Source organism: Lagenorhynchus albirostris, chromosome 18, assembly GCF_949774975.1.
Source record: "Lagenorhynchus albirostris chromosome 18, mLagAlb1.1, whole genome shotgun sequence".
Lineage (NCBI taxonomy): Eukaryota > Metazoa > Chordata > Mammalia > Artiodactyla > Delphinidae > Lagenorhynchus > Lagenorhynchus albirostris.
In genome coordinates this window covers 45,063,012-45,085,435 of record NC_083112.1, presented here as the reverse complement: position 1 = coordinate 45,085,435, position 22,424 = coordinate 45,063,012, and positions in this window count along the sequence as shown.

Genomic DNA, 22,424 nt, shown 5'->3' with positions numbered 1-22,424 from the left:
AAGCCATAATTCAGTATGGGATATTGAGTCAAATAATTTAGCTGAATTGGTTATTAAAAAAAGAGAAAATAGCCAAAAAAATCAATAATTTTCAGAATGCTGGGGGGGGGGTTGCCCTAGAATACTTTGTATAGACTGTTCCCTCAATCTGTCAGCTTGAAATGACTTTTCCTTCTTTTTCTTTTTGTTCTATGTATATTTTTCTCATCCTACAAGACTCAATTCAAATATCACCTTCCACAAAATTCTGTCCAGACTTCATTATAACTTATATAGCACATGATTTTATGATAATCTATCTAAATGTTACCTTCTCCCTCTAGGCTGTGAAAATGTTGAATATAAGAAATGTGTCCTGTGCTGTTATTTAATGAAGAAATACTATTTATAATTATATCGACTAAGAGATGGACTTGACCATGTGCAGCTAGCCAAAATTAATAAGATAAAGGGTAGATGGAAAATGTAAATTCTTATGTTTGGGCTCAAAATAGCAATATCACAAGGGCAGGAAGAGAGAGGCCTGACTTAACCACAGTTCATATAAAATAGCTTATGAGATTTTGTTAACTACACAGCATGTGAGTCAACAAAGTAACATGGCTGCCAAAACAAGCAATAAACACAATGAAAATGTTTCACTTTGCCAGGCTCAATAAACATTATTTTGCTGTTCTGATGGTCTCTAATTAGGATAATTAAGAACTGAAGTGTCAACATTTGCTCATCTACTAATTTCCTGATTGTTCATGGACTTTAACAACTCCGCATTTTGTTGCTCTGCATTCTACCACTCTGGTCTTTTTACATTGCCTAATAAAGATCTATGACTCACTCTTAGCTGCTTTGATGTATGTATTAGACAGTTTCCATCAATGCCCATGTAGACGATGTGATAAGATATGCAGTCATAAGAACTAGCAAGAAGTATTAAGAATTTTGTCTTAATAGCAGTTGTATTTTCAGCCAAACAGTGACTTTAATACTTTCTGATAAGCACTAAATTTGATATAATAAGTAGAAAGTATTTATAGACAGGCTACAATGTTGTTTAAACAGGGTTTAATGGAAAAGTAGGTAATGAAAAGTCTTAGAAAATTTCCTCAAAATTACAGATTGAAAAGCAAATTAGAGAGATTGTCTACCTGTGACATTTAAGCATAGGAAATCTACACACTTATGTATGTATCTCAAAAGTGACAGTATCTCTAATGTCTAATCATTGGTTAGATTGCATAATGCTGCTCAACTTACAAATCATTTTTCTATATAAAAACATTTCATTATACTATTAACATAATCTTTTATCATGAAGATAAAGAATAACTCTTCCAACTTTGTTTTTCCTCAAATTGCAGGTAAATGTCTTATCTCAAATCAAGGTGGAAAGTGTCTCATCTCCTGACTGAGTTTCAATGTGTGCCTGTTTCCTTCACCTGAGCTCATATGCAACTTGATGTTCCTCTTATCATTAAAAACACAAATCCTTTATTTCCCCAGATCTGTTGCCTCCATCCCAGATGTAATGTCTTAGATCAAGTTCCTGAGAAGCAAAGCCTGAATCAGGGGTCTGAGTGCACATAATTTATTGAGGGAGAACTTTTCAAGAAAACTGTAGTGGACTAAGATAAGGAAGGGGAAGGTGCCACGTAAAAATGTGGGTTCGGGTCAAGCCTAGTCTTTGCCTGAACTACTTGGTGGAAGGAGGGAGGCTAGGAGAACAAACTGTTCTGCTACACTATCTACATTTGAAGCAAGAGGTTCAGCATTTAAGTTCCCATATTAGGAAGTCACTCACTGTGAGCTTCCCTCAGGTTTGGGCAGGTGTGTATAACTTCTGGTGTAAGGTAGCTCCAATCAGACAACAATTTTCCATAGAAGGAATGGTATCTACTATTTTGTAGCAGTTAATACAGCAGCTAGAAATGAACAATGAACACAAAACTCAGAAAGGAAATCTGGATCGGGCATCATTCAGGCATAGCTTACCTAGAATTCTCTGGTCAAAATTCCTGAGACAACTTACAATAGTAGAGTTACTGGGAAAACTACAGTCCACTGACATGGATCCTGCAGTTAGTACCAGGGCTGTAACTAGCACTATCGCTTCCCTTTTTTACTCCTCCTTCCAGATTCCCCTCACTCTTGGATAAAACGTTTGCTGGACTAGAGACTGGCAAAATAGGATGACTCAGACCCCAGTCTTGCAGATTTTTGGTACCTGGGCCTCAGGTTACCATGCACTTATCAGATGTAGATGCTGTAATTACTCACTTACAGTTAAAATTGGCCATGTGAATACCACCAGTTGCCTCAATGGCAACTGAATATCAAATACATTTCTTCCTCTCCTAATTATAAAACAACAATCCTACCTAATAATCAGGGTCAATTATCTCTGCCAGGCTGTATGCTGACATAAGAAGCCCAAAGTTACCCTATATTAGTCCTAGATTTAGTCTTACTATATCCCTTGTTAGAAGGATCATTCCTCTGAGAATGAAAATGTCTGGACTCACAGATCCTAGAGTTTTAGGGAAAAGGCTCATGAATTATCAAGTGGATACCTAGAGGGATAGGTAAATGGGGTGTTATGGGCTGAATTGTGGTCCCCCAGAAGCCCTAAGCCCCAGTACTTCAGAATGTTGCTGTTTGGGGCATAAGGACTTTAATAAGGCAATTTTGAGGCTGGTAAGGGGGGGGCCCTAATCTAATCTGACTAGCAGTTTTATAAAAAAGAGGAGATTTGGACACAAAAAGGGATAACAAGGATGTGTGTGCCCTATGAAAAAACTATGTGAGGACATAGCAAGAATGTGGCCACCTACAAGCCAAGGACAGAGTCCTTAGAAGAAACCAGACCTGCTCATAACTTGATCTTAGACTTCTACCATCCAGAACAGTGAAAAATAAATGTCTATTTTTTAAGTCACCCAGTCTGTTATATTCTTTACCACAGCCCTATCGTGGGCCCAATTTTGCTTTCACAACTTTTGTTCCAGACACACATTCTATCTCTTGGGGTTACAATGACACATAATGCTTATATTTTAAGGACTATACCTCATTCTAAAGATTAGCACCCTTTCTTTGCAGGGTATTATTTCTTCATTTTTTAGGAGTTTAGTCTACCGTTCTTTCAGGCAAGGATCTTCAGGATAAGGTGGTGTGTAGCGGATCCCATGCTTGTGAGTGTACTGCCATATTAACTTCACTGTAAAATAAGTCCCTTGGTGCAAGGTGACATGATGTGATATACCATGTCAATGAGAAATAACACTTGCAGAATGGTAGAATGAGGAGATCTGCAAAATATCTCCCCACAAAAACAATAAACAGAACAAATTTCTCAAAAATAACCATTTTGGTTCTCTGAAATTTAAAAAAATACAAAAAAATTGTGAAACATGTATTTAAGTTAAGAAAAATTACCAAAACTTATGTAAAAACAGTGGTGATCTATGGGGTTTTGCCATAAGACAGATCCCACTCCTCTCTCCCCAAATTCCCTAACCCTGCTCCCAAACTATCAGAAATAGTGTTCTAGGAGCTGAGAAAGCCATAAAAACTATCAATTTTATTGCTAGACAGCATCAACCTGATTAATAGCAGAGCACACAAAATCTCCATGACCAAGATCATTACTGAAAACTTTATTGATCTTGATGGCAACCAACCTTGCAGCTACTTGAAGATGGGATACTGGTGGGGTTAAGCAACAGATGAGCAGACATGCTAGGAATTTATCAAGAAGATCTGGAGAATGAGACAGCCATAGTGGGCTTGATAAGCTACCACATATCCTAGGTGGTTTCAAAGGCTGTGCATATATATTCACAAGGATGTACAAAAACTTAGGAGAAACTGGAGAGGGCTCTAGTTATCTCCATGTTCCTGGATGAACATGAGGCCATGTGCATGTGCATAGAAGACATGACAAGACCCAAAAAAGGTAAAAACTGGGACAGATTTGTAAACTGTCTGAAATATGAATTACAGCTCAATCTTTACCCACATGTGTCACAAAGAGTGGAAACTTTACTGAATCAAGGTGTTTAAAGTACTATCTCTGGCTAGACATTTCTTGACTATTAAGTTATACTAGCCCACATGTGACCACTAGGATCTCAAGCTTAATAAGAAAAATAAACAAATAAATAGATAAATTAAAAAGAGAGATCACTGGTTACATACTGCAGAACAGGCGAACTCTGCAGAATTAGTTCAGGTAAGTGGATACAAATATTAACTAATAAACAACAAGAACTTGCAGATTCAGTAGGGATGAGCACCAGAATCCAGAGTTGCTACAACATATTACTTAAAATGTTGAGTTTTCAACAACATATTGTAAAACATGTGAAGAAACAGGAATATGTGACACATATATAAGAAAAAAATCAATATAAACTATTATTTATACAAGTCCAGATGTTGAACTTCACAAAGATGTTAAAGAAGGTGTTATAATATGTTCAGGGAACTAAAGGAAATCATGTTTAAAGAATTAAAGGGAAGTATGGCAATCACTCATCAAAGAGTGAATACTAATAAAGAGATAGAAATTATAGAAAAGAAGCCAGTGGGAATTCTAGTGTTAAAAGTGCAAATATTGAAATGAAAAATGCACCAGAAATATCTAAACTGAAGACACAAAATTTGAAAATCAAGAAAGAAAGAAGAAACTCTAAAGAAATGAAAATAATTATAAGGAAATAATATAAACAAGTTTAAAATTACTAGAAAGAATCAAATTACCAAAACTGACTCAAGAAGAAATAGAAAATCTGAATACATCTGTAACAAGTAAAGAAATTAAATTAGTAGTTAAAAATCTTACATGATGGGATTAGTCCATTTATAAAAGAGGCCACAGAGAGTTTTCTCTCTCCTTCCGCCATTTGAGGACACAACAAGATGACAGCTATCTATGAACCTGGAAGTGGACTCTCACAAGACACCAAATCTCCTGGTAACTTGGTCTTGAACTACCCAGCCTCCAGAAGTATAAGAAATGAATTTCTGTTGTTTATAAGTCACCCAGTATATGGTATTCTATTATAACAGCCTGAAGAGCTAAGGGTGTGGCCAGGCAACCATTTGTTAAGGAGATTAGTGTGGGTGTGAATCATGGTCCTAAACAGCCATCTCAACAGAAGCCAGGTTCCATTCTTCCAGATAAGGGAATAATGACCCAGAAGGTGATTCAGAGGTCACTGGGTCTACCACTTTCAGTTTAAAAAGGGAGGACAATTGATTGCCTTGTTTTCAACAGGCTAGGTGACTTCTGCCCTAAGCCATAGGGGTGAGGCTGTTCAGAGTCTTGGTGCCCAATCGCTGCCCAGAAAGCTGAAGGAGTAGGACACTTAACTCAGTGGGTCCAGATGGTGACAGCATCTCCTCTAGTGTGTCCAGAAGGCAGGACCTTGACCTGGATGGAAAGGCGGAGCATAATGCCAAAGAGGATTATTCTGGAGCCCTAAGATCTCATATGACATTTGCCTTGTAGTTGGACTTACTTGGGACCTGTTATCCCTTATTTCTTTCCTATATCTCTCTTTTGGAATAAGAATGTCTATCCTATGCCTGTCCAACAATTGTATTTTCAAAGCACATAACATTTTATTTCATAGGTTCACATCTGGAGAGCAAATTGCTTCAGGATGAACCCTACCTTGAGTCTCACCCATATCTGATTTGGATGATATTTAGATGAGACTTTGGATTTTAGGCTTTAAAGTTGATGCTGGAATGAGTTAAGATTTGGGGGGCTATTGAGATGTATTTAATGTGTTTTGCATGTGAGAATAACATAAATTTGTGAGGTGGATGAAATCTTTGTGTCTCCCCAAAATTCATGTGTTGAAATCCTAATCTCAATGTAATAATATTAAGAGGCAAGGCCTTCAGGAGGTGATTAGATCATGAGGATGGAGCCCCCATGGATGGGATTATTGCCCCTATAAGAGAGATCTCAGAGAGCTCCCTCACTCCTGCCATGTAAGGCCACAGTGAGAACACAACCATCTGTAAACCAGGAAGTAGGGCCTCACCAGACACTGAATCTGCTGGCACCTTGGTCTTGGACTTCCCAGCCTCCAGAACTGTGAGAGATATATTTCTGTTCTTTATAAGACACCCAGTTTGTGGTATTCTGTTATAATACCCTGAAAGGACTAAGATACATCATCTTTTACAGTTTGGGATCTAGAAGCATTCTTTTTTCCAAATCCTGAAAAACTGCAAGAATCTGATCTCTATCATTCCTTTACTACTTTGTTTCCAAATTAAACAATTCTCATACAAGTTTTTCTTTTCCTTCTAATAACTACTGACTAACAAAACCAATGTCATGTGTTCAGATTCTTATTTCAGTATGACCCAACTTTAAGGTACCAATGTTTATTATTTAATGAAGGTAGTACTAGCTACTGAAACAGATGAATTCCTAAATTTCAGTGGCTTAATGTAATAAAAGTTTCACATATGCTCACAATAAGTCCATAATATGCAGTGGAGAAAACTCCATTCATTTACAGGGACAGAGACTGGCAGAATCTGACAGCTTCATCATATTTGGCAAACAATTAAACTGTCCCTGCCAGTTTTCTTTCTGAAATGCAAATCTAATCATATCATTTTCCCAGTTGAAATCCTTACTATGAATCCCTTATTACACTGAGAATAAAATCCAAGCTCCTTCACATGACATACAAAGATTTCATTCTTTTGAATTCTTCTACCTATCACACAAAATATATGGAGTATATTAATACCCAGGAGTACTGAGCTGCCTAAATGAACCTGCATTTTCAATCTTTTTTCCTTATCATATAATATTTCTTCTTTTGGGGATGCTCTTCTCCTCCATTACTACTAGGCACCATCATATTCATCGTACAGAATTCAACTCACATGTCATCTCCTCTTGATTACTTCTTCAAAATCCACATAAACAGGTTCTAATCAATTCTTCTTTGTGCAACGTATTGAAATTAGTTTTGAGTTTACATTTAAAATGAACCATTCTATACATTTAAGGTTTTTTTTTTTTACATCTTTATTGGAGTATAATTGCTTTACAATGGTGTGTTAATTTCTGCTTTATAACAAAGTGAATCAGTTGTACATATACATATGTTCCCATATCTCTTCCCTCTTGCGTCTCCCTCCCTCCCACCCTCCCTATTCCACCCCTCCAGGCGGTCACAAAGCACCGAGCTGATATCCCTGTGCTATGTGGCTGCTTCCCACTAGCTACCTACCTTACATTTGGTAGTGTATATATGTCCATGCCTCTCTCTCGCTTTGTCACAGCTTACCCTTTCCCCTCCCCACATTCTCAAGTCCATTCTCTAGTAGGTCTGTGTCTTTATTCCTGTTTTACCCTTAGGTTCTTCATGACATTTTTTTCCCTTAAATTCCATATATATGTGTTAGCATATGGTATTTGTCTTTTTCTTTCTGACTTACTTCACTCTGTATGACAGACTCTAGGTCTATCCACCTCATTACAAATAGCTCAATTTCGTTTCTTTTTATGGCTGAGTAATATTCCATTGTATATATGTGCCACTTCTTCTTTATCCATTCATCCGATGATGGACACTTAAGTTATTTAAATCTCTGGGCTATTGTAAATAGAGCTGCAATGAACATTTTGGTACATGATACTTTTTGAATTATGGTTTTCTCAGGGTATATGCCCGGGAGTGGGATTGCTGGGTCATATGGTAGTTCTATTTGTAGTTTTTTAAGGAACCTCCATACTGTTCTTCACTGTGGTTGTATCAATTTACATTCCCACCAACAGTGCAAGAGGGTTCCCTTTTCTCCACACTCTCTCCAGCATTTATTGTTTCTAGATTTTATGACGATGGCCATTCTGACTGGTGTGAGATGATATCTCATTGTAGTTTTGATTTACATTTCTCTAATGATTAATGATGTTGAGCATTCTTTCATGTGTTTGTTGGCAGTCTGCATATCTTCTTTGGAGAAATGTCTATTTAGGTCTTCTGCCCATTTTTGGATTGGGTTGTTTGTTTTTTTGTTATTGAGCTGCATGAGCTGCTTATAAATGTTGGAGATTAATCCTTTGTCAGTTGCTTCATTTGCAAATAATTTCTCTCATTCTGAGGGTAGTCTTTTGGTCTTGTTTATGTTTTCCTTCAAAGCAAAATCTTTGAAGTTTCATTAGGTTCCATTTGTTTATTTTTTGTTTTATTTCCATTTTTCTAGGAGGTAGGTCAAAAAGGATCTTGCTGTGATTTATGTCATAGAGTGTTCTGCCTATGTTTTCCTCTAAGAGTTTAATAGCTTCTGGCCTTACATTTAGGTCTTTAATCCATTTTAAGCTTATTTTTGTGTATGGTGTTAGGGAGTGATCTAATCTCATAATTTTACATGTACCTGTCCAGTTTTCCCAGCACCACTTATTAAAGAGGCTGTCCTTTCTCCACTGTACATTCCTTCCTCCTTTATCAGAGATAAGGTGACCATATGTGGGTGGGTTTATCTCTGGGCTTTCTATCCTGTTCCATTGATCTATATTTCTGTTTTTGTGCCAGTACCATACTGTCTTGTTTACTGTAGCTTTGTAGTATAGTCTGAAGTCAGGGAGCCTGATTCCTCCAGCTCCATTTTTCATTCTCAAGATTGCTTTGGCTATTTGGGGTCTTTTGTGTTTCCATAGAAATTGTGAAATTTTTGTTCTACTTCTGTGAAAAATGACAGTGGTAGTTTGATAGGGATTGCATTGTATTTGTAGATATCTTTGGGTAGTAGAGTCATTTTCACAATATTGATTCTTCCAATCCGAGAACATGATATATCTCTCCATCTATTTGTATCATCTTTAATTTCTTTCATCAGTTTCTTATAATTTTCTGCATACAGGTCTTTTGTCTCCTTAGGTAAGTTTATTCGTAGATATTTTATTCTTTTTGTTGCAATGGTAAATGGGAGTATTTTCTTGATTTCACTTTCAGATTTTTCATCATTAGTGTATAAGAATGCCAGAGATTTCTTTGCATTAATTTTGTATCCTGCTACTTTACCAAATTCATTGATTAGCTCTAGTAGCTTTCTGGTAGCATCTTTAGGATTCTCTATGTATAGTATCATGTCATCTGCAAACAGTGACAGCATTTTGTTGAGGATTTTTGCATCTATGTTCACCAGTGATATTGGCCTGTAGTTTCCTTTCTTTGTGACATCCTTGTCTGTTTTTTGTATCAAAGTGATGGTGGCCTCATAGAATGAGTTTGGGAGTGTTCCTCCCTTTGCTATATTTTGGAAGAGTTTGAGAAGGATAGGTGTTAGCTCTTCTCTATACCTTTTTATAATATGTTTACCTCAATACCTAGCATAGTGAGTAGAGTGAAAGAGGCCAGAAAGATAATTATTGAAATATATTACATGCTTAGCACTTTCTGAGACACATTATAGGAACAGTGGCTCATTCTGCACTAAAAGGTTTTTCTTGTTTTTTTTTTTGGTGGTACGCAGGCCTCTCACTGTTGTGGCCTCTCTTATTGCGGAGTACGGGCTCCAGACGCATAGGCTCCGAACGTGCAGGCTCAGCGGCTCCGCGGCATGTGGGATCCTCCCAGACCACGGCATGAACCCGTGTCCCCTGCATCGGCAGGCAGACTCTCAACCACTGCGTCACCAGGGAAGCCCTAAAAGTTTTAATATTTTTAAGACCTATGAATTAAAATGACTATGATTCAGAATACTTAAGTTTATAAATAGAAATAAAAGACCGTTTGTATTTTATCTGACCCCATGGTAATTTTTTTTAGAATTCAATGCCCCTTTCTTGGTTTATTTTTCTGAATAAAGAAGCTTCTTTGTTTTCTTGTTGCAATTTTCTTTCATTTTTCTGATAAATTGTAAAATTTAAACCTGTTGATGTTATAATAGATATTTGTATATGTGGTATATTTTAACATGATTTTGAAGCACTTTTCCTTTTCTGCTTGCTTCAGACAAGTAAATTCAAGTTCAGAATAGGGCTGGGTCACTGAGATTTGGTTGTATTTGAATTTCATTTGATTTTAGAAATACATTGATCTGGCTTCTCCTATGTATAAAAGCTATGTTAGACTTTTAGAGGGATGAAATTGCACAGGCATATCGTCTCCTGCCTTCACGCAGCTATAGTAGAGACAGTGTTAGATTAGAGGCTTATGGAACATGAGTGGCCTTTGTCTTTGGTATTTCCAGAGATTACTTTCTGTGACTCATGCTTTCAATTTTCTACCTCTAGGATGTTAATTACCTGGGTTTTCATTAATTACTTGGATGCCATGTAGCAAAGATTTTCCTTTAAAACCATCATTCTGTTGTTGAGCTTCTTGGTTTTTATCCTCAAATTAGTGCCAGTAAAATCAAGACAAACACTGAAAGGATTTGTGGTCAACACTGTGGTCCTTGTCTCTGAAGTGCCCAGTGTCTGATGGTAGGTGATAGAAGAAAGGTACACTCTGAATTCGAGGGGCCTGACTTTCCTTAGCCAACTATGTAGTGTCTGAGGGAATGAATCTCTGAACCTCTATTATACCAATGTATATCTTGAAGATTCAATGAACAGTGACTGAATTTCAATAAATGAGAAACTATATAAAAGTGCTATGCATATATCCCAACAACGTTAGAGATTTTTGAAAGTTGACAGTCACTGCAATTCCTTCTTGGAATTAGCATGAATTAGATGCTAAATGGATGAATGAATGAATATTAAATAACAAAATTCTTGTTCACGTATTTCTAGTTCTCCCTCTGAACGAGAAATTGCTCATCAATAAGTGTTCTTTGACTTGCAGTTTTTTCTGTGTCAATATGCATGACGATAATATACAAATAAATCACACCAAAGTTTCTTTTTTTTTTCTCATTTCTTTCTGAGGACATGCTATAGACACAAATTCAGCTATTGAATAACATTTCTGTATTAAGAATACAATCACCTGTGAATAACTATGGTTTATTCTTTTCAAATATATACAGTGTTCCCAATAAAATCCTTTGAAATAACCCATTTGAACCAGAGGTCCTCAATGACTATATTTCCTTTAGATTTGTTTTTAAATATGACATTAAACGTGTAAAGGGAAACCAGGTGATTGTTAAATCAATTAATCAAAAATCAATTATTTAATGAATAATCTTTCCTCAGAAAAACTAAGCTTATTTTTCTGTTACACATAAATCACAATGGAATTGATGTTGATAGTTCTTAACGTTTATGTTCCTCTTTGCATTTTTCAACATATTTCACCCTTTATTATGCTATTTAGTCATCTCAGCAGCCAGGCAAGAAATATTTTCTCCTTGTGGCTGAGGAAACATATATTTAAGGACTCTAAATGATTTTTTTAAATTATAGAGTAAATTGTAGTATAAGGAATCAAACTCACATCCTCTGATTCCAAGGCGTCAATATTTAAACAAAACAAAACAAACAAAGAACTTCGAAAGCTAACACCAGGAAGAGACTGGTACTCTCATTCCCTGAGGCTTCGAGGATGAAGACTAAGTCCTGCCAGTTCTAACTGTCCCATTTATTCAAAGACATAGAATAGAAAGCTCAGAAATCTTTGGGGACCCACTCCAAAGGCACTGGATTTGGCACTGGGAGCATCCCTAAAGCACAGATTGGATCAGGAGCAAGGAAAAGGATGCGTTTTCAGTGTACCACTTGTATTTTAAGGCCTTTTTTATTATAATTTTATCAGTGTTTTCAGTAGCTTCACAGATCAGGACAAACCCAAGCATAGAGGCCTTTGGGATAGGGCTTATGGCAAGTTGAAGTTTGGCCTATGGACACCAAAGCATCTTCCTGGGTTGTAAAAATAATAAAAACGAGTCAGATGAGGCATCTGAGGATAGTAAATCTAAAGTCTGGAATTCTGCCAAAAGATGCAATAGAAACAGCTACATCTCTCCCAACTCTGCTGTTTGCCTTGTTGTTGCCAAATTCACCAGTGTAATGTCCATTAAAATAACATCTTTGGGAAAATAGCACAGTGTCATTGTTGTATACGAGAGCGAGAAAAACAGAAGGAAGAAAATGACTCTTGTGACAATCTCTAACTGAGCAACTATGGGGAATCAAAACTTCTAAGAGAAAAAATAATTCATTATTAGAAGATGGGTAAAAGGAAGAAGACTATCTCAGATCAAAATAAGTTTAATCATTGAATTTAATCACATTCAAAGACCAAGAGTGAAATGGATCATCATTTCATTGATTTATGATTCAGTTATTTTCTTCATTCTTCAAAGCAATAATGTAGAAACTATTGTGAATTAATGTGTGATGAGAATTCTCACTAATGACTTGATAGGCTCTCAATTCAGCATCCTCTGGTTTTTCAACATTGGTCACATAATTTTCATATGTTGGTGGAGTCCTGTCTTACCTTTAGCCAATTATTTCCTGGAAAAGCAAGATAAGGAGATTTAGGTTAGTAACTCATAACATCACTGGTGACAGTTTGCTCTTGGATCTGCCCTCTCTTTCCTCAGAGCCACCATCCTCTCTTGTTCCCCAGTGACTGATATTTTCCTGAATTTTTACCCTTCAAATTAGCCCTGCTGTGAGATCGCTGATGTGTGCCTCTGACCATCTATCCTCCTTCTCCACAATAACATATCTTGCATTTGGACACAGTTTAGGTTTTTGAAAATTGTTTCTACCCAAATTCCATTTTTCAAACTACATTCAAATTATCCCCTAATTTTTACACCTATAACTGCCCTCCTGTGACCTGATATTGACATATTCCCAGAGATTTGGTTTTCTTCCCAGCCCTGATCTTCCACAGGGTGACCCTTCTAGATAAGCCTTATTTCTGATCCCCTATTATCCAGGTAATGAATGGATGTATTTTCCTTGCCAGGTAAAATAGTACATGTGATGGTTAATTTTCTGTGTCAACTTGATTGGGCCACAAGATGCCTAGATATTTGGTCAAAAATTATTCTGGGTATTTCTATAAGGGTGTTTTGGATGAGATTATCATTTAAATTAGTGGACTTTTAGTAAAGCAGACTGTACTTACAATGTGGGTGGGCCTTATCCAATTGGTTGAAGGCCTCAATAGAACAAAACTAAGACCTCCCCTAAGAAAGAGAATTCTTCAGCTGACTGCCTTTGAACTTCCTTCATCTGCAACATCAGTTCTTCATTTACGGCCTTCAGACTCAAACTGGAACATCAGCTCTCCTAGGTCTCCAACCTGCTTGAGGTTTTGGACTTTCCAGTCTCCACAGTCATGTAAGCCATTTACTTAATAAATCTTTTTTCCACATCCATGCATATCCAAATTTTTCTGTTTCTCTGGAGAACTTTGACTGATACCATACCATTTGTTTAACCATCTATTCATAAAGAACAATACTATCATCATTAAAGAACAATACTATAATCATATGGAAAGCCTTAAAAATTAAAACTGTACACACCCTTTTATTTTCATGTTCACTCCCCTCTGGCTTTTTAATCTTGGTCCATACTGATATATTTTTATGAAATTGTCAGATTTCTTGGCAATTTACATTGTTATGTTATTACAGATGACTTATAAGTATTCCACTCAACATTATATCATAATAATTCACATTAGATAGTTTTATCACAATTATAGTTTATTATAAATAGTAGAAATAACTTATAATTTTGAAAAATGTTAATTAAAAATTTTAAGTTAAAAAATTGACAATAAGCATGTATACATATATAATCCAATAAATGGAATTAATAGGTGAAAAGTTTTAAGCATGAATAATTACCTTCTAAAAACTGTTATATTTTATGATTGTGTAATTAGAGATGGTCCCAACTGATAATGGTTTAACATAAGATTTTCTCTTTACAACTGTGTGAAGGCAATAGGCCTCCAGTGGAAACCATATTTCCCATTCTGAATTTTGATATTTTCCTGGGGTAGTGATGTGCAGTACTATATATACTCTCCTGTGATGTCTGGCAGCTGCAGCAAGCCTTAGCTCTCCAAGTCAGCCAGGTGATCATGAGGGTAAACAACCAATACACTTACAACCATTCTGTACTCATACAACCATTCTGTTTTTCACTTTCCATACAGCATTCAATAAATTACCTGAGATATTCAACACTTTATTATACAATAGGCTTTGTGTTAGGTGATTTTGACCAAGTGTAGGCTAACGTAAGTGTCCTGAGCACCTTTAAGGTGGGCTAGGCTAAGCTATGATGTCCAGTGGGTTAGGTGTATTAAATGCATTTTGATTATGATATTTTCAACTTATGATGGGTTTATCAGATGTAATCCCATAGTAAGTTGAGGAACATCTGTATATATAAAGCTATCAACAGGATATAAATATTTATGTTACATACAACACTAGTGTATATAATATATTGTCACCTAGAAAATTCTTATTAATTTAAAATTTTGTCTTTATTATATTAGGGAATGTTGAATTTTGTCACAAGTAGGATGTAAAACAAATTCACAGTTTTACTTATTGATATTTTCTGTCATTCTATACTTTTTGTGGGTTCTCACCCACTCATTTCATTGATTTTCTTTTTTATAAACAAGAATTGTATATATTTAGGTTGTACAATATATGTGTTGATATAGTATATATTGTGAAATGATTACTAAAATCAACTTAATAACACATTCATTACCTCAAATAGTTACTCCCCCTTTCTTTTTGTGATGAGAACACTTGAGATCTACTGTTAGCAAATTTCAAATATATAACACATTATTTTTAACTATAGTCATCATGCTGTACATTAGGTCTCCAGAATTTATTAATCATATAACTGAAATTTGTACCTAATGACCAACATTATCCCTCTACCCCTATGGCCTAGACCCTGGCAACTACCATTCTACCTTCTGTTAATGAGTTCAACTTCTTTATTTTTTGATTCTACATATAAGTGAGATTATACAGTATTTGTCTTTCTATGTCTGGCTTACTTCATTATATATACACCACACCTTCTTAGTTGATTTATCTGTTGGTGGACACTTAGATATCATGAATAATGCTGTGATGAACATGGGAGTCCAAATATCTCTTCCAGATAAACATGTTATTTCTTTTGGATATATACCCAGAAGGGGTTGCTGAATCATATGGTAGTTCTATTTTTAAGTTTTTGAGGAACCTCCAAATTGTTTTTCATAATGACTGTACTAATTTACATTCCCACCAACAGTGCACAAGGGTTCCCTTTTCTCCACATCCTTGCCTATACTTATGATCTTTTGACTTTTTGATAACAGCAATTTTGAGAGTTGTGAGGTGATATCTCATGTGGTTTTATTTGCATTTCCCTGAAAATCAGTGGTGTTGATCATCTCTTCAAGAACCTTTTGGCCATTGGTATGTCTTCTTTGGAAAAATGTCTATTCAGGTACTTTACTCAATTATTAATTAGGTATTTGATTTTTGCAATTATATTATATGTATTCCTTATATATTATGGATATCAACCCTTTATAAGAGATATAATTTGCAAATATTTTCTCCCATTTTAGAGGTTGCCTTTTTAGTTTTTTTTATTTTATCTTTTGCTGTGCAGAAGGCATTTAATTTGGTGTAGTCCCACTTGTTTATTTTTGCTTCTGTTTTCTGTGTTTTTGATGCCAAATCCAAAAAATTTTTGTCAGGACAGTGTCAAGGAGTTTTCCTCCAAGAGTCTTATGGTGTTAGAGTTTCAAGTTTTTTTTCTATTTCTGTGAAAAATGCCATTGGAATTTAAATGGGGATTACATTGAATCTGTAGATCACTTTGCATAGTGCAGACCTTTTAGCAATATTTATTTTTCTAGTCCACAAGATGTCTTCCATTTATTTGTGCACTCTTTAATTTCTTTAATCAATGTTATATAGTTTTTAGTGTACAGATCTTTCACATCCTTGGTTAAATTTATTACTAAGTAACTAAATACTTTATTTTTATTAATTGTTGTTAATGTATAGAAATGCAACTATTTTTGTATGTTGATTTTGTACCCCGACATTTTACTGAATCTGCTTATTAGTATTAACAGTATTTTGGTAGAATCTTTAGGGTTTTCTGTTATAAGATCAAATTTTCTTCAAGCAGACAATTTAATTCTCCATTTAAGATGGACTTTATGCCTTTTCTTTGCCTAACTGCTCTGGCTAGGGCTTCCAGTACTATATTAAATAAAAGTGGTGAGAGTAAACATCCTCTCTTCTTCCTAATCTTAGAGGAAAAGCTTTACACTTTTCACTTTTCACCATTGAGTATGATGTTAGCTGTAGGCTTATCACAAATGGCCTTTTTAACATGGAGGTACATTCCTTCTATACTTAATTTGTTGAGAATATTTATCATGAAAAAAGTTGAATTTGTCAATTATTTTTTCTGTGTCTATTGTGATGATCATATGATTTTTATTCTTCATTTTGTTAAAATGGTGTATCATGTTTATTGATTTGCATATGTTAAACCAGCCTTGCATCCCAGGAATAAGTACAACTTGATTGTGATGTAGGATGATTTTAGTGTGCTGCTGAAATCAGTTTGCTAATGTTATGTTGAAGATTTTTGCATCTATCTTCATGAAAAATATTAGCCTGTAATTTTCTTATCTTATAGTGCTGAGAAATCTGCGGATATACTTATGGGGGTTCTCTTGTATGTGATGAGCTTCTTTTCTCTTGCTGCTTTCAAATTTCTTTCTCTGTCCCTGATTTTAACAATTGTGTTATAATGTGTCTTGGTGAAGTTCTCTTTGGGTTGAATCGGTTTGAAGATTTACGAGTTTCATATAACTTAATGCCTGTATCTCTGCCCAGTTTTGGGAAGTTTTCAGTCATTATTTCTTTTAATAATTTTCCTGAATCTCTCTTTCTCCTTCTAGAACTCCCATAATGCATGTATTTCTCACTTGATGGTATCCAACTCTTTTTCATTCTCTTTTTTCTATTTGTTCCTCTAACTGGATAATTTCAAATGACCTATCTTTGAGTATGCAGAATTTTTCTACAGGTTGATCAATACTCTGACGCTGACAATCTCTATTGCATTTTTCTTTACTTTCATTGTATTCTTTAGCTCCAGAATTTCTTTTTGGTTCTTTTTTATAATTTTTATCTAGCTGTTGAAATTCTCATTTTGTTCCTGTATTGTTTTCCTAACATTGTTGAGTTGTCTATCTATGTTCTCTAGTAGCTCTCTGAGCTTTCTCCAGCAATTCATAGATCTCCAACTTTTTTTGGTTGGACTGGAAAATTATTGTATTCCTTTGATGGTGCCATGCTTCCTTGATTTTCATATATCCGTAGCTTTGCTTTAATGTCTGCACATTTGATGCAGAAGTCACCTCTTTTGCTTCTGTTATCTGTATTTTTGATGCCAAATCCAACTTTACAGACTGGTTTCAGTGGGAAAAGATCTTTATCTACAGGTGGGTGTGAAGCAACAGCTGGGTGGGGTGTGGCAATTCTGGCTCCAGGGATAGTGCAGCAGTGTAGTCTTTGTGCAGCTATAGCTCAGTGCATTTGATGTGAGCTCAGCGTCAGTGAAGATTGCAGGGGTCCTTGACAGTTAAGACTGCAAGTGTCTGCAGCAGTGGCAAATGCTATTAGGTCTTCAGTGGCAAAGATTGCTGGAGTCCTCCTGATGCCTTTTTCTTCCATGGAAGCTGTCATGGCTGAGAAGCTTCCTCTTGGAGCTGGGTCGAGCTTGCAAGTGCACTTTCAGTGGCAGTGGTATCAGTGTTTGATGCTCAGGCACCTGTGGAGTGGCCATGGAGCTGATATCTGGAGTGTGAATGCCCTTGGTGCAGTCATGGAGCTGGGGTTTAGAATGTGGGCACACACAGAGCTACACACCAGGGTCCATGAGCATTCTCACTGCAACAGTGGCTCTGGTGGGTGTACTAGGCATGGGTGTTCACAGAGCAGTCATGGAGGTCTGAGCCATGTTCAGGGTTGTGGAGGTAGTGACCCTGGTGTGGATGTCACACCTGGTCCCTGGTCCTTGGATGTCACAACAGCAGCTTCTTCTTTGGGAGAAGTGTGGTGTGGCAATGTCTCCCTCTTTGGGGGTGGGTAGTGATGATGAATATTGATTATTTCAGTGGTAAAAGCTGTTGGTGTCCTCTACAAATGAGCTGATAGTGTTCACACTGATGAACACTATAGGGTCCTCTGCTATGAAAGCTGTGGGTAGTCCACGGCTGCCATCTGTCATGAGGGCTGTTGGGGTCCTCAGAGGTAAAGGCTGTGAGGGTCCTCTACACAGCAGGCTACAGGAAACCATGGTGGCATCTTCTGCATGGCTGATACTGATAGCCCCTGCCCTTTTTCTTTATTTTTAGCTGTCTCCAGACATCTCAGCTACACCAGTCTCCCAACAATACTTTGCATGAGGTTGTTCTTTGTTTTTTACTCTCGTGTTGCTGCAGAGTCTAAATGGACTCTTGAGCTCTCCCAAGGGTATTTTTTTGTTTGTGGATGGCTGTTTGTGGATGGTTTTCTTAAGGGGAGAAAGGCTGGAATTGCCTACTTCTCCATCTCGCTGACTTCAACTACAAAAATTTTTTATAGATATATGACAATAAAATGCATTTAAAACATTATCAAAAATATTACCAAAGGTCATAATACCCAAAAGGTTTTATTTTTATAGTTAAACATTATCTTATCTATAATTTAAAATAGGCATTTGAAGTTAGATGAACTCCAAGCTTTTATGATCCTAAACAGTTTTGTTAAATGTTTTTTAGCTTCTGATAAATTATAATAATTTTTCTTCTGAGCAGTATTTTGCTTATATTTGATAAATGATAATATATAATGATATGATTGGTTATTTGATAAATATCCCTTTCTTTAAGCTTTGATTTTTTTAATCTAGAAGTAGTCTTACTTTTTTATTCATTTCTAAGTAGAAAGGTTTTTATTTGCTTCTAATATTTACTATGATTTCTAATTTTGTTGCATTGATTTACTATCTAAATTGTTATCTGATCAACTTTTTAGGTGTTCAATGAGTGCTTTATACTCTTAACAGTAACGTCAGGACCATAATAAAACTAAAACCAAAAGTGAACTCGAAAACAAAGAAAGAAGTAAAACTGGCTTAATTATGTTTAAACAAACAACATAAATGCACAAATATCAAACATAAAACATGCAAAATGTATGGACAGAAATAGGGTATTATTAATAGGCATTAATAATCTTACTTCACAATGTAAGCCCACGAGACAATAAGTGGATAAAAAATAAATAATGGTGAGGAGGATCTAAATGATATAGCCATGCAACTAGAAATGATGACTCACCAAAAACCTCCACTTTTTGTAGAATAATTTCTTAGTTGTTTGTGTTACTTAATAATTTGAGACATGTAAAACACCATAAAACTAGTGCCATGCAGGTGTATAATAAATGATGCTTAATTTTTTTTAAAGTAAGAAACTGTGTCTTTGACTTTTTTAATACTGTGTCTATAATATAGACTTAGAAAATGGTTGTGTAATATATACTAAGAACTTTCCACAGAAATGTCTATAGTGCACAGTTCCTCTCTTGAACATATCACCAAGTGACAATTTATTAATAGAAGGTTTAGTAATATGTTAACAGGGAAAAACATTCAGTAAATTATGTATTTTATTTGTCAGTATTACATTTAGGGTGTGATGCTTAAATAAGAACTATCATTCAAAAAATATTGAGTGTTTTCCAAATACCAGATGGTATATAAAACAGACCAAAGCCCTGCATTTCTGGGAATTATACTCAAAATTTGGTGAGGATGAGGGGATGAAAAGTAATAAATATCAAATTTGAAACACATATTGAATAAGTATGTATTTTTCTTTAACATGAATTATTTCCTATACTATTTTAATTATATTTTATTTATTTTTACCTATTGAATCTTCATTAATAAATTTTACCCAACTTATGAAATCTTTGTTACTACTGGGAAATAAATTTCCTGAAATTGGTTTGCCTCAAAGTTTTTATATTAACCATATATTTGTAGTTTTTAGATCACCTCCTCTTTCTTTCCTTCTTTCTCACTCTTACTTTTTATATATTTTATTTCAATTGAACCCTGACGATTGGTATAAATTATAATTATTTCAGATAACTTTAGGAGACATTTTGAATGGATTTTAGAGGGATATTCCAAATTCCAAGATTTTTCCTGATGCTTTAATTATTTGGATTTGGATTTCCACTTTGTTTTCCACAGGATGCTTTTCTGTGACTGAAAGCAAAGGAGTGACTTCAAAGGTCAGTATTTTAAGTATCAGGACAGGTGAAGCAGATATATTTTAAGCATTTTGATGCTTTTCAAAATGCACATCAACACCCTGCTATATTATGGACCACCAGGATGGACAAAGCAGTTTATCTTTGCTGTGGTAGCAGTTGTAAGTACACAGCAAACCCTTGTCATAACATTGAACTATGACTGCTGTGATTTTGTGAACACTCTAGAATATTCAAATAACAAAAATCTCACACAACACAATCTCTTGTCAAATGCTTTTTCTTTAATAAGATTTCTTAGAAAATGCATTTTGTAATGATTTAATGAAATATGTGACAAGTAAAATTTAAACACTAAAATATAAACTTGTGAACTTATTCTATTTTAATGGAAATTTATATATATATATACATATATATATATATACATATATATATAAAACACATAGTAGACATAACATATGTTCTATATTGTCTCTTAGATGTTTTATGTATTTTTAGGTATAGCAGCCCAATGCTAATTGTTACATTTTATAGGAAACTGCTTATTTATAGTTATAATTGTATAGATCATTTGAAATTTTATAATTGCAAAATAAAATTTGCATTGTGTGACAAAAAGACTGAGAACAAAATGGTATATAGATATACAATCTAAATTAATATTTTATTGGGTTTTTAAAATATATTTTGGTTTGCTAATTTTCCCTAGGAATTAGATGTCCATGTTTAAATCTGCAACTTAGGAAGCTGGAATTTCTTCCCATCAGAGATAAAATAATAACTTTGTAATTAGTGGAATCATTGTCACACTGCATAATCAGCTCATTGAACACATACATTATAGTAAGAAAAAATAATAAAAAATCCTTGATAGTAACATAACTGTCCCATTAAAGTCTTGATTAACTTCATAACAATAATGTAGTATAATTTTACTTTTATAAATTAGCTGACAAATTGGAAATATATCAAACAATGCTCCTGTATCTTTACAGATGGGAGGGATATTTAATTAAAATAATATAATGCTGGCAATATTAATTTCTTATTGTGGGGATTTAGCAACTCATTTCATGATGTGAGGCCAAAATTATATTTCAGCAGTTTTATGTTAAATGTTTCAAGGAAAGCCATACGGCCCCTGGGCACTGCATGACATACAGTAGTATCAGAAATAATTGATGTGTGTAATGACAATTGCGAACATCCTTTCCAGATGAACTGACCCACCCTGATTCCACCCTGCTGCTCCTGTTTGGTCAGCAGGTACCTTTCACCATCTGTTTCTCTCATAGCAGCTGAATTGTTTCTTTTATTGCATACCTAGATGGTGAAACATGTTGAATATATAATATAGCCTGAAATATGAAATATAGCATGGTATAGTCAAAGTATTTCTGTTTAATTTAGTAAGACTAATTTTAGCTTTGATTGCATTTTCCTTTGGTAGTAGGAAAAGAGATTTTATCCTGAGCATAATCAGACTAAGGCAGGTAAATTTTTAATAGGGACTGTACATATAATTACAGAGATTGCTATAATTTGCTGTTTGTACTATTAACATCCTTATGATGATTTAATAATCATTTCTTCAAATTAAGTACTTTGCATGATTACTAAACTGGCCATGAAAACTCTAGTGCCTCAAAGAAAACATGTAGAGTTGGCCCTCCGTATCTGTGGGTTCTGAATTCACTGATTGACCACTGATGGAAAATATTTGGAAAAAAAATTCCTGAAAGTTCCAAAAAGCAAAACTTGAATTTGGCACGCACCAGCCAGTAACTATTTACATGTCACTTACATTGTATTAGTTATTATAAGTAATCTAGAGATGACAAAGAATACAGGAGAATGTGTGTAGTTTATATGCAAATACTATACCATTTTACATAAGGGGTTGAGGATTCTTGGATTTTGATATCCATGGGGGCTTGGAACCAAGACAACTGTATACTCAGTTGACTTGAAATCTAGACATAATTTTTGCATTGTTCTTTGTCTTTCTTCACCAAAGATTACAACTTACATTAAGGTTTCATTTTTAAGCTTGTATTTCAATTTGTTACTATTTTTAATGTTTAAATAGAGCCCCCAATATTAATATTATATACAGGAGATTAACTTATGCTTCCTTGAAG